Here is a 9059-nt window from a genome sequence, read left to right on the forward strand (position 1 = left end):
TCCCCCTCAAAAAAAAAAAAAAAAAAAAAAAAAAAAAAACTACAGGTGGATATGCTTGATAAAACATAAATGCAAAAATTCTCAGCAAGATATTAACAAATCATATTTAATAGCACATTAGAAAGATCATTCATATGATCAAGTGGGATTCATCCCAGGGAGTCAAGGATGGTTCACCATACACAGATCAATAAATGTTATATATTACCTTAACAGAAAGAAAGGCAAAAACCATATGATCATTGCAACAGATGCAGAAAAAGTGTGTGACAAAATTCAACAACCCCAACAACACTTCATGATAAAAACTCTCACCAAACTGGGTATAGAAGACATATGCTTCAACACAATAAGGGCCATATTTGACAAACCCACAGCCAATACCATACTGAATGTAGAAAAACTGAAAACTTTAAGATTAGAAACAAAACAAGGATGCCCACATTGCTATTCAACATTGTACTGGAAGTCCTAGACAGAGCAATTGGGCAAAAGAAAGAAATAAAAGATGTGCAATTTGGAAAGGAGGAAGTCAAGTGACATTATCTTATATGTAGAAAACCCTAATAATGCCACCAAAAAAAGCATTAGAACTAATAAAGGAATTCAGAAAAGTTGCAGGATACAAAATAAACACAAAAAAAATCAGTGCCATGATAAAAATAAAATATCTGAAAAAGAAGTCAGGAAAACAATTCAATTTACAAGAGCTACAAAAAATAATCTAACTAGGAATAAAGTTAACTAAGAAGGTGAAAGATTTTCACATGAAAAACTATAAAATACTAAAAGAAATTGAAGAAGACAGAAATAAATGGAAAAATATCTCATGTTCATGTGTTGGGACAATTAGTATTGTTATAATAACTACATTACCCAAAGCAATCTGCAGATTTAATGCAATCCCTATCAAAATACCCATAACATTCTTCATAGAAACGGAAAAACAATCTTAAAATTTATGTGGAACCACAAAGACCCCAAATAGCCAAAGCAATCTTTGACAAATAGAAAAAAGCTGGAACCATCATACTACCTAACCTCAAAATACACCATATAACTATTGTAACTAAAACATCATAGTGCTGACATAAACACAGAAACATAGACAAATGGAACATAATAGAAAACTCAGAACTAAATTCACATGCCTAGAGCTAACTGGTTTTCAACAAATGTGGCAAGAACATACACTGGGGAAAAGACAGATTCTTCCATAAATGGCGCTGAGAAAATTGGATAGCCACATGCAAAAGAATGAGATTAGACCCCTACCTGTCACCATATACACAAATAAATTCAAAATGGATTAAAGAGTTAAATGTAAAGCCAGAAACTATGAAACTATTAGAAGAAAAAATAGGAGAAATGCTTCATGACATTGGGCTGGGCAAGGATTTTGAAATAAGAACTCTAATGCACAGGCAACAAAAGCAAAAACAAACAAATGGAATTATATCAAATGAAAAAAGCTTTTGCCAGCAAAGGAAACAACTAACAGTAGAAATAATCTACAGAATAGAAGAAAATATTTGCAAACTGTACATCTGAAAAGGGGTAAGTTTCCAAAATATATAAGGAATTTAAACAGTTGAACAGTCAAAAAGAAAACTCATTAAAAAATGGTTGAAATACTTTATGAGACATTTCTTCAAAGCAGACATACTAATGGCCAATAGCTGTATTTAAAAAAATGCTCAATATCACTAATCATTGGAAAATGCAAATCAAAACTACAATGAGATAACCCCATACTTCAGTTAGAATGGCTATTACCAAAAAGGATAAAAGAAAACAACTGTTGGAGAGGATGTGAAGAAAAAGGAACACTTAACCACTTTTGGTGAGATAATTTAGTATAGGCATTGTGGAAAACTATGTGGATGTTTCTCCAAAAACTAAAACTACCATATTATCTAGCAATCCCACTACTGGGTATATATCCAAAGGAAATGAATTCAGTATGACAGTCAGATATCTCCACTCCCTGCAATATCTTAGGCTCCAATAGATTTTGCTATAAAACTAATGTAAACGTCCAGTGTTAAGTATGCCCCTTATGCCAACCTTCAGAAGATATTTTGTAGCACAGAAACTGTAGCAGTCCTAGTACAATTGCAGCACTAGCTAAGACAGAGAATCAACCTAAGTGTCCAACAAAGTATGAATGAATAAATGTGTTATATCTACAAAATGGAATTCTATTCAGCCATAAAAAAATGAATAAAATTCTGTCATTTGTGACAACATGGATGAACTTGGAGGACATCATGTTAAGTGAAATAAGCCAGATACAGAAAGACAAATGCCACATGATCTCAGTCATGTGGAATCAGAAAAAAAGGAGGAGGATAGAGAGAGGTTGGTCAACAGTTACGAGGTTACAATTAGATAAGAGGAATAAATTATGTTGTTCTAGTGCACAGCAGTGTAACTATGGGTAGCAGTAAAGTGTTGTCTATTACAAATTACTTACAAGAGAAGATTTTTAATGTTCTCACCACAAAGAAATAATAAAGGTCGGAGGTGATACATATGCTAACTACCCTGATTTGACCATTATAAAATATATACATATATCAAAACATCAAATTGTATCCTTTAAATATCTACATTACAATGGCAATTAAAACTTTTAAAAACTAGAATAGTCAAATCTGACAGATTCATAACATGCTCAATGACCCCCTTTAATATCTTCATAGTGCCTGCAGCCATGAAATTTGTATATTCTCACTCATTCATGCTCGATATTAACCTCCATCTAATTTTGATAGTCTCCTTATTTCTAATACACGTTCCTAATATCCCAAAATAATCTTTCCAAATAGGAGAAATATCTTCAGTTTTGCCCTAATGGATTTCATATGCCCATTTACTTGTAAGCAATGTGTATAAGGCTCACAGCTCAAAACTAATATTATGATAAGTCTGAAGCAAAACAATTTATTTACATTTATCTAATCTGGAATACTAATGGGGTGAAAATAAACACAAAATTTCCTGACAAAAATCAAATAATGAAAGAACTTATAACTTTCTTGGGTTCCAATATATTTTTCTGTAAAATTAATGTAAATGTCCAGTGTTAAGTATGCCCCTTATGCCAAACTTCAGAAGATATTTTGTAGCAGAGAAACTGTAGCAGTTCAAGTACAATCAGGAGACAGAAAACACATGGTAAGTTAAATGGGGGAAGGTTACTATAAATAATTATTATCTATAATAAATGAGTATCTATAAGATATAAGGAAATTGCATATGGCACCCTAGGGCTCTGCAAGAATACCCAATGGAGGACAAACTTGGAAGGCATTCAGACTTTGTTGGAGAAGGCATGGTTTGCCAGCTGGATAGCAGAGAAATCCATTGTTTCAATCACACCTGAGCTGGTCTGAAGTTGCTGGGGAAAAATAGGCATCTGCCAGAGTGCATGCTAAGGAGGAGGTGATCAGTAATTGGTGGCACAGGTGCACAATGCAAGTCTGGTTGCTGGTTAAAGCAAAAGGCCTTCAGAGCCTTCTTCTCTGAAGTGCATGTAGGAGCCCAGGTTTTTGTGTCAAGAGGGCTATGGAAAGGTTATAGCAAGGTTGAGGCTGAAAGGTCAAAGGAGAATCTTGTTTTGGGTCCATGGCTAGGGTAGGAGCCACCAGACATCCTCACACCCACACCACCAAACCATGGTCTGTATAGGAATCTTCAAGAGAGCCTTTTCCTCTGCCTATATCTGTTCAGTATTCTCTACTGAGAGTTTAACATCCAATTCACTTCACAGAAGAAAATACATGAAGAAATTTTATTGTTTATCACAGAGAATATATTGAAGGGTGCATGCAAAGCTGAAAGGCAATAAATCAAGAACTGATGGTCAAAGGTTCTTCTCTACCATGTGAATCCTTACTCTCTTTTTTGCCTTATTTTCTCTATTTTTACATTCATTTAAAAACCAACATTTATTGTACCTATGATTTCATCAAGAAAAGATGAACAAAATGCAATTCAAGTCCTTAAGGGGTAGAGAGCATGTAAACAAGAAAACAAACAATTGAAATGCAATCAGTACAGTAATAGAGGTATGTACACCAGAATTTAGCTCTGACTTCTCATTTCTGTTTTTTTAAATTTGAATGGAATCAGGGTATTCCCTATAAAAGTGGCACTTTCATTTTCTTGAACACTGATAGGAAAATAGAGCTAAAGCTACCACAACAGGAGCTTCACACAATCCAATTTTGTCATTTATGTCACTGAAATCTTTTGTGTGTGTGTGTGTGTGAGACAGAGTCTTGCTCTGTTGCCCAGGCTGGAGTGCAGTGGCACGATCTCTACTCACAGCAACCTCCGCCTCCCAGGTTCAAGTGATTCTCCTGCCTCAGCCTCCCAAGTAGCTGGGATTACAGGCATGTGCCGCCACACCCAGCTACTTTTTGTATTTTTAGTAGAGACAGGGTTTCACTGTGTTGGCCAGGCTGGTCTCAAACTCCTGACCTCAGATGATATGCCTGCCTCGCCTCCCAAAGTGCTGGGATTACAGGCGTGAGCCACTGCGCCCGGCCTGCAATCTTTTTTTTTTTTTTTTTTTTTTTTTTTTTGAGACGGAGTCTCGCTCTGTCACCCAGGCTGGAGTGCAGTGGCCGGATCTCAGCTCACTGCAAGCTCCGCCTCCCAGGTTCACGCCATTCTCCTGCCTCAGCCTCCCGAGTAGCTGGGACTACAGGCGCCTGCCACCTCGCCCGGCTAAGTTTTTTTTTGTATTTTTTTAGTAGAGACGGGGTTTCACTGTGTTAGCAAGGATGGTCTCGATCTCCTGACCTCGTGATCCGCCCATCTCGGCCTCCCAAAGTGCTGGGATTACAGGCTTGAGCCACCGCGCCCGGCCATGGCCTGCAATCTTTATATGCCATAGGATGTTATATTCACAAGACTACTGAATTTGATAATTAATAATTTATGATTCTGAAATTTCTAAATCAATACAATTTAAAGAATCAAAATACAACCTTGTCCAGAGATAGGAGGCAGTTCCAAATTTGAAAAATCCTCAAAAAGTAGACAAATGTACTTCTCAGTCTGAAATTTAGATAAGACATATTGAGGCAGGCAAATAGGGTCTACAGGCAGGAAACATAAGGCCAATTCACACTTCAGCTATGACAGGAAAATATCTTCTCCATAGGGTGTAGGCCAAGTAAATAAGTTTGTTACTTTACTTCCTCCTCTTCATTTACATTTACTGCATATCCCAAATAACCAAGGGAATCTCTAGAGGGTACTTAAACTCCCCAAAATTCTGTAACGGGGCCCTTGAGCCCCTATGCTTGAGCCCACTCCCACACTGTGGAGTGTACTTTCATTTTCAATAAATCTCTTCATTCCTTCCTTGCTGTGTTTGTGTGTTTCATCCAATTCTTTGTTCAAGATGCCAAGAACCTGGACACCCTTCACTGGAGACAATACTACATGCAGAGTTTGCAAGTCAGCAAATTAGCTTTCGTTGAAGCATGGGATTGCCTAGACAAAGCTTTAAGGAGAGATCAAAATGATCACCTTATGTTGGGTTCCCTAGAAACAGTGTCTGAGATGGAAATTCTTGTTCAAGTTATTTATTGAAGGAGTGCTGTCAGGAAATGGGGAGTGAGGAACAGGAGTGAGGTAAAGGTAATGCAGGAAAAAAGCTATGCAAGTATGAGGTCTTAGACAAAGCCTAGCTTCATGAGGATCTCTGAATCTGCAAGATATTACAGAGTCAGCTCTACCTGAAGCAAGGAGGCCAACCTTTTAGAGCCCCTCTCCCATCAGAGAAATGTTAGCTGCAGGCTGCACTGGGAAGAAAGCAGGTCATGGCTCCCAGGTGAGGTGGCTCCTTATTTAGACAAATATTTCGAGAATATTTGTTCAGTTGTGAGGCACTGGCAGCAAACATCAACAGCATTTGTTGAGTTGAGTGCACGGGCAGTTAAAGAGGACCTGGGTAGAGCATGAACTGTATCACGATAAAAATTTAAAAATAAACTTTGGAGAATTCAAATGGAAAAACGCCATATGAATGAGGGACACCAATGTCCGCCATATGAATGAGGGACACCAATGTCCACCATATGAATGAGGGACACCAAGAAGTCTAAGAAAGATGACGATAATAAGAGAGAATGGTATTAGTAGCATCCATAATAGGTGTTTCTGACCATTGCAACAGAAATGACAAAACTGAAAATAGAGCAAGGTGGAGTAGTTACAAAAAAACTACCTGCAGTCAGTTTATTCTCAGATATCTAAATAGAATACAGTAGTCCCCATTTATCCACAGGGGATACATTCCAAGACCCCCAGTGGATGCCTGAAAATTCAGATAGTACCAAACCCTCTATATGCCGTGTTTTTTCTTAAACATACCTATCTACAATAAAGTTTAGTTAGTAAATTAGGCAAAGTAAGACATTAACAACAATAACTAATAACAAAATAGAACGATTTAGTAAAATAAGGGTTACTTGAAGACTGTAAAAATTAAAGAAAGAGGAGAGAAACACGAAGAGTGGCTTTTCAGTCAACAGGGACAGGATCATTTTAAATAAATCTGAGGGGGTGGCTAGCTGAGTTAGGTCAGAGCCACATTCTCTTACGGATTAAGAGTTTTTAAGGATTCAGGGTGGGAGAGTTTAGCAGAGGCTTGGACTGCTTCTGTTCTCTTTGTTGTGCTTATCTGGGAGAGAGAGTTGTGTGTCTGTTCCCATACATCTTTCTGCAGCTGCAGGCACATCCCTTAGTCTGCTTTTAGCCTCCCTATCTTAGTGCACCTGAAGGGAGAGAATGTGCTTATTAAGGCTGACTGTTTTACTTGGGCCCATTGTATGAGGGTGAAGTTTGGCAGTTACTCAAGAGACTTTCCCCCCATCTCCCTCTGTGCCCCAGCTGTCTTATCTGTGTTTTCTTGTCTGCTCTTTCTGGTTGCTTGCAATAAGAGAAGTGATTTCCTTGAAATGCATGACACTAGAAAGGGAGCTGGAACTTAAAGAGGCGGTGTTTGTCCAAGGCGATGGTGCTTCTGCTCTGTCAAACACAAGCACTATAATATCACAACAGTCAATTTGATAACTGAGAAGGCCACTAGGAGACTAATGGATGTTTAGCATACACAGCATGGATATGCTGGACAAAAAGATGATTCATGTCTCAGGCAGACAGAATGTGACATGTGAAATTTCAACATACTACTCAGAATGGCATATGAGTTAAAATGTATTATTTCCAGAATTTTCCACTTAACATTTTCAGATCATGTTTGACCATGGGTAACTATAACCAGGAAAAGCAAAATCATGGATAAAGAGAGACTACTTTCCTTTTTTAAGATTGCATATCTTGCAATATTTAATTGTCTAAAATAATTGATATAAAATAGCAAAACCAAAGTCTATACCAGGCACAAGGATAGCCACTACCATCTTGGCCTTTTAAGATGCCAATCTCAGAGTATGGTCCAAAAGTTAGGGTACCCACCTGGAATTCAACAAATCACATGGAGGGGAACTTGGTAGTGACTTCTAGGTCTACTGGCTTCCCTTAGCTTCCCTCAGTGCTACTACTGCAAGGCCTTGGGAGATTAGAAAATAATTCTTCTTATAAGTATCTATGAGATATTAAACCACACTATAATAAAATAAAGGAAAACTTGATTATGCATAATTAAACAAGAATGTACCATGTGACAACATCCCAGTGATTCGTGATTATCTAATCTTGAAAAAAGTCATATTATAAGTGTTTGTGTTTAGAATGTAATACTTTGTTACATGAAGTAGATAAAGAAATGTACTGATTGAAAATTAAGACTTTCAATTTCCAATTTTACTAACCATTGTTTCCTTATTAAAATTACACCAATTGAGCCAACAATAATTATTAATCTTTAGTTATTTAAGGAGGCCTTGGGACTTATGCACATAGTACCTTACCAAGTAGAATTCATGGGATATAATCAGAACACATTATGCTTTTGCCTCAAATGCCCTCTAAGTGTATTATCTGGGGGTAGTTTTTCCTCTCCCTTTGGCAAAAACTCAGTCAGGTCCCACAGTTGCCTCAGTGCTTTTTGATTACATAGCCCTGAACTGATTTCCCACACTCTTGATCCAGCAGATATTTACAGCTGGCTTTATCTGACGCAGTGAATTTTGGAGTTCCTCAGAGATGTCCAGCATTAGTGTGGACTCTCACATGCAGCTCCTTGACACAAACAAATTCACTCCTTCCCAGTGGTTTTTACTCCTTCCTAAGCATCTATAAATTTTGCAGTCACTTCTACCTTCTCTTGAATGCCCTATAGATCACCCTATTAGGCAGCATCACAAGAGGCCTACTTAAGCTCCCTTGAGTCTGACATACTCCAGTCTGGGATAACATTTCCTTGGATGTGGCCTTCACAACCTGTAGATGTGTAGTCTGAGCTCAGTGTCCCCTTCAGTCCAGTTGCCACCAGATATCCATATTAAGCTTCCCGAATTCCCCCCTCTTATTTAAAATGAAGGAAGATACACCCCATGGTAAGAGAGATACTTTGCAATTTTTTAAAATCCACTTTATCTGTTTTAATTGTTTTGTAGAGATGGGGGTCTCACTTTGTTGCCCAGGCTGGTCTTGCTTAAACTTCCTACAGTGTCATCTGTTTCATGATTCACATTGGTATTTGATATATGGGTTTCTCTTTTAAAACCTCCAATTTAACATCCTTTTACATTTTAAAAAAATGAGAATTAAGCCCTGTATCTTATATAAAAGCTTTGGAAGTTGCAATAGTGAGAACACCCCAATATTAATAAACTAGAGGAGAAAATGATAGAAGCACAGGGATGAACCTTGGTGACAAGAAACAGTCATGTAATGGTTCGCGGGAGATCCATGAAACCCTTTTACCTCCATTCCATCTGTGCAGGAGAACTCTCGGAATGTGTGAGTAACCTGTCTCACAGCCTGGAGACAGGGAAGCTAGCGGACATAGGAAGTTGTCCACCAACTAGAAAGTCAGTTTTCTTCTACTTCTCTGTCCACTATCCCTTATA

The sequence above is a fragment of the Theropithecus gelada genome, chromosome 7b, assembly GCF_003255815.1.
Source record: "Theropithecus gelada isolate Dixy chromosome 7b, Tgel_1.0, whole genome shotgun sequence".
Lineage (NCBI taxonomy): Eukaryota > Metazoa > Chordata > Mammalia > Primates > Cercopithecidae > Theropithecus > Theropithecus gelada.